Source organism: Dermacentor silvarum, chromosome 10 (genome assembly GCF_013339745.2).
Source record: "Dermacentor silvarum isolate Dsil-2018 chromosome 10, BIME_Dsil_1.4, whole genome shotgun sequence".
Taxonomy (NCBI): Eukaryota; Metazoa; Arthropoda; class Arachnida; order Ixodida; family Ixodidae; genus Dermacentor; species Dermacentor silvarum.
Genome location: NC_051163.1, coordinates 8,115,836 through 8,120,961, shown reverse-complemented (window position 1 = coordinate 8,120,961; position 5,126 = coordinate 8,115,836). Strand labels below are relative to the sequence as shown.

Below are 5,126 nucleotides of genomic sequence, written 5' to 3'. Positions count from 1 at the left end.
CATAGCGAGGGGCACAGATGACGCAGATGAAAGCAGCTTGCGTTATTTTTCTTTCTTTACAAATCAGGGGTCAAGTGTATTAAACAATATAAATTAAAAAAATGCGATCTTGTTACAAAATTTGAGCAGAAGAAGCATGGGCAAGTGCAAAATCTTAAGGAAAACCACCCAGTACTGTACAACCATGGAGGGAGGAAAATACTTCCTCCATGTGTACAACCCTCTGCCCCAAGTAGGAATCTTTGATTTCTTGGGTTGCGGTTTCCTCAACGTAACAAAAGCCAATCTCGGAGGTTAATTATAAAGCTGCCTCCTGTGACAGGTGATAAAAACACATTTATGGAAGCGGTCATGCTTTAGGCATGATAAGGTCACTCTGGGCATGGTATTTAAGATGCAGATCTTAAAGGCTATGCTTTTGCTGTTTGAATGTGGTGAAAGCTATTTTTGGAGCCGAAAAAGCGCCATAAACACCACTTATAACGTGCTAAAAAGCAAATATATATATATTTAGAAGGTTTGATGTTTAAAAAGCTTATATACATAAGGTCGTTGTATATATTGTAATTTAAAGATTCTGTTTTCAGGGGCACTAGTGAAAAGATGCATCTAGCATTTGCTGCTTGGACGCGCAGCAGACGACGGTAACGACGGCGCGGTGGCTGTAATAACTGCGAATACTAATGTTGAATTTATTAACGAAAGAAATAGGAGATAGGTCAAGATGACCTGAAGCACATGAATAAATTTCTTAATTACAAGCTACATTTTCAGGAGCTTACCTTTAATACTAGTTAAGTAGTAATTTCGTACATACCGAAATTGTAGCGCGAATGTGCGCAAAATATTAGGCATCATACACTGAGCATAATTAAAATAAATTTATGGATACAAACTTAGGACAGTATGCTTCAATATCTATTTACGGCAATCAAGCCACGTTTACATGTACGTTACTTTTAAACACGTTATTGTTTGTTAATTGCGACATGTACACCGCGTGTATTGCAGTGTATACATGCTAGCGTGTCTGAAAAACAAAATTGCATCAAAAGCTGTAAAAAAAGAAGCAAAACAATTTTCGATTAGTTATTCGGGAGCAACTGCTACAACGCCAACATTTGTGACTTACGTGTTTGTTCTGATATTTCAAAAATTTACTCGGGCGCTTTCAAAATTTGCAAGCATGCGCGCATTTTGAGAAGTGCGCAGATAAATTTACTTTTTGCGTTGCGCAAAGACAATGGTAGAGAACGCCAGGTTGTCGAGCGTAGCCTTGTCAAAGAATATTCGCACGCATGTTTCCACCGCGCGCTTCGTCGATTTTGTTCGTTGGGATCTTCCGATGGCGCGCCGCTGCGCGCGCCAGCACTCAAGGCCGCCGCGGTGAGCCGCTAAGTCCCGCCCTCGGGAGGAGGGCACTTGGTATAACGCATGCGCATACGGAGAACTGGGAAAGCGGGCATTATCGCTGGTGCTGGTATGGCGGCGACAAAATTCAGTACGTATGTCGTTTTTATTGTAATTCCAAGAAAACAGGCTGTCACTGTCGGCAGAAAGACCATGCCAATTGAGCCCTTAGAGACAGCCACGAATTTTTCACTGTGTTTTGTCGCGATTCTAGGAGCAATACGGGCGTAAAACTTGGCACCCCGACTTTCTCGCAGCGACTCTCTTGTGCTTTATTTCGCCTGCCGACGACGAAAAACATCTGGGAGAAAATAATTTGGCTGTCGGAAAATAGTAATTCGTGTGCGCATGGCCGAACTACGCGAAGGCCGGGGCAATGTTTGTAAAAATACTTGTTGGCGCCCGAGATGACTCTGTTGGTGTCAGGGAAACTTTTTTTTTTCGCGTGGAGTGGGGGAGAGGAGTGTAATCCTAGCTAGCTCCACGAAGGGAGAGCAACGTCGAACCGCACTGTCCGTCTTGGCCGAAAATTGCCTATTTTTTTCCCCACGAGATTTGTCTCCGCCAACCGTACGTACATTTCCTCGGCACGCATTTGTCAAACGATGAATGCGCGATACGCAGTCTTTCCGTGTGCACTAATTATTGTGTATCTCTGCGCCGCGAGCAGTGGCATCTCATATAAGCTAGCATATGCAATTTAGACGTTGTAAAAATAAAATAAAATAATCAGGCCTGAAGTCTCGAGTAGTTTCAGGTGGCCTTTATACTTCTTGATGCGTGAGCTTGTGCAGTAGCGGTCGTTTCCGATTATACATGTTTATCTACAGCGGGACATAAATGAAACTACCATCACGTGGGTTGTGAGTTTGTTTTGCACCGATAATGGGTGATGACAGACCAGTAACTGTTCATCATTCCTTTTTTTTTTTATTACGCACCAATTTGACGGGACGGGGTGCCCTTTCTTTTGGCCAGCGCGTGCGCCTGTGGCCTCGTAATGGTGGTAGCATTGCGGGCGGAGTATCGCCCGAATGTCGGTACAAAGAGCTTGTCTTCCTTGAGGTTTTTGTTGCTAAGCGCTATCGTGTCTATATCCTATTTAAATGTGTCGCGTTGTACGCGTTTTCAGCACGATGAATCCTGCCGAACACTGCTAGGTTCTTTTTTTTTCTTTCTCCCATGCATCTCTAGCCTAAGTGATGCAGCATCGTGCGTGACGACAGGTAATATGAAAAACCTGATTATGGTTCTGTAAAAGGCAGAAAAAATGCAGAAAAATGTCTAGTTACAAATTTATATATTCTACTTTATAATTATGACCCATTTTATACCTTGCAGTTCCACATTACATGAGTTCTCACGGTATTATATGGAGTTGACACATCTGGTCTTGCCTGGAACTATAACTATGTTAATTATATCCAAAATAATAGTTTTAGTGGAATGCAGAATTCGTGTTTGAAGCATTATTTTTACCCCGTGCCTGAAAGTGTATTCTACTGTTATCTGTGTAATCTACTGGTTTTCACATGTTATGGCAACTTAAACACGTACACCACTCAAGAATTAAGCTGGTTGTCACTCATCTGCATATATCTGTATGGTTGTTAAAGAAATACAAAAGGTTCTGAATCTTTACACTGTAATAGTAATAATGGTAACTGCACATAGAAAATGTATATACTTGTCAATATATCAGCAGAAATATATTCAAATACAGATGTATTATTTTGTGTGTGCTTTTTCAATTTCCTCATGAAGCTGGACATTACATACATGGTATCATCTACTAAATTCTTTAGGAGCACGGCTAGCCTGCTTGTCTCTGTGGCTTTCCGCCTGAGGTGAGCAGCAGCTGTCACTCATTGATGAGTATATAAAAACTTGTACCTCTGTTTCCTGCCATTTGATGTGACAACTGTACAAGGTTGCACTCCAGCCTTGAACCAAGACCTAATAGAGTGTTAGCATTTTCATTGAGTCCATTGACAAAAATACTATCGTCATTCCTTCCATTTGAATATTTCACTTGGGGCAAGATGTTAGGAGGAGGAATAAACTTTTATTGTAGAACCAGTACTTTATGATGGCCGGGTCTAAGCCTCCCATGAGGGGACGTCGAGGGCTTGCCTTGCCGCCGCCTCACGGGCGTGCTGGGTCGCCCAGGTTTGGTCGTCGAGGGCGGAGCTCCGCAGAGCCTCACGCAACCTCGACGAGAGGGTCGTGGTGTGAATGTATGTGTATACTGTGCTGGGCACTCCCACAGCACATGCGGAAGCGTAGCCGGGTGAGTGCCACAGCACCGGCAGTTGGGGGTACTGGAAACTTCAGGGAATATAAGGTGAAGGGCGGGCGGGTGAAGAGTACTTATTTGTTTGTAGCAGACGCAGGGTGGTAGCCTGCGCCCGGCTGAACATGGATTTTTTTTTTTTCCACTCTCAGATAAATAACTTTATGAGGAAGCTAAGGCTACATTCGGTACAATAGTTGTAATGAGCCCAGGAAGCATATATAATTTGCTATATTGTAGGGATGTTCCAATAGTAAAGTTTCCGAATTAAATGCAAATATTCGAGAATCAGCTAGCGCAAGACAGGGGTAATTGGAGATCACACGGAGAGGCCTTTGTCCTGCAGTGGACATAAATATAGGCTGATGATGATTCGAGAAACACAATCTAAATATTGAATTAAATATAGAATATTTTCTAATTTCTGAACAAAGTGAAATATGAATTTTGCATTGTGGCCGTTAAGTATAAAAATGAGGCTTATATGCGTTTGACATGTAATACCATTCAAAATTAGATGTCCGGGTAATCCAGGAGCTTGTAAATGGAAACAATTGGTCTCAGTTGCCGAAATTCCTGTACAAATAGAAGTAATGAAACAAAGGGACAGCTTGTCACCAGATGCATGTACAGTGTTGAGTTTGAAGGAGAGAAGCATTGTACTACAGCACAGCACAATGCTTTGAAGGAGTACTGACTTGGTATTTTCGACTGAATTTTTTCTGTTAAATGAAGGTTAAGTTAAATGCTAGAAAAAATTGTGAGAAGCCTCAGAGTGCTGTAAGTAATTTAACATAATAGCTTTTCTACAGCCAGTTTCGGTTTCATATCTACTGTGATGTGAGAGCAGGACATTGCGTTGCTTTGACACTTACTCTGGCTCACTTGGTTGGCTTGTGTGCTACTACTCGTTGAGAGAGCCAATGTAGCAACATAGCGGAAGACCAAGCGAGCCGGAGCGAATGTCAAAACTTCGCAAATGTCCTGCTCCCATGTGACCACATACTGTGTGGTGATGTCACAACGCAGTAGAAACGGAACCGAAACTGGCTGTAGAAAAGCTATTATAATAAATTATTTACAGCACTCTGAGGCTTGTCACTATTTTTTCTAGGGTTTTAGAGGTCTAGGACTTTCATTTAATGCAACAAATGAATGATCAAATATGTCAATACCCCTTTAAAGAAATGCAAACATGGTGGGATTCGCCAAATAATCAATCAAGACAACAGATTCGTAAGTAGGCAGCCTAAAAGTGAGCCATTCTGTTTAATGAGTGGAAACTATTGGGCAGAACTTATCTGCCTCTTGTGTTCGCTCAGGGGCTGGTGCCTCTGCACAGCAACCGCAGCTCTTCTGCAGCAGAATCGTTTCCATTGTTCTCTCTTCCTTGAGACTGAAATAAGTTATTTTTATAATAAAA

General features: G+C 42.1%; 1 protein-coding gene across 5 annotated transcripts in view; it reads left to right on the top strand.

The window, feature by feature from the left end:
- The first annotated feature begins 1,349 nt into the window (after positions 1 to 1,349).
- The window catches only part of LOC119466081 (lethal(3)malignant brain tumor-like protein 4), a 45,919-nt gene continuing 42,142 nt past the window's right edge, over positions 1,350 to 5,126 (top strand). For 2 of the 5 annotated variants that reach the window (XM_037726570.2, XM_037726568.2), the window contains exon 1: positions 1,351 to 1,501. The gene's annotated coding sequence lies outside the window, so the exon portion shown is untranslated. Of the gene's footprint in view, positions 1,502 to 1,825; positions 1,981 to 3,238; positions 3,258 to 5,126 lie in introns of those variants that run through there. The other 3 variants (XR_005195006.2, XM_037726569.2, XM_049657611.1) reach the window with 3 other exon arrangements.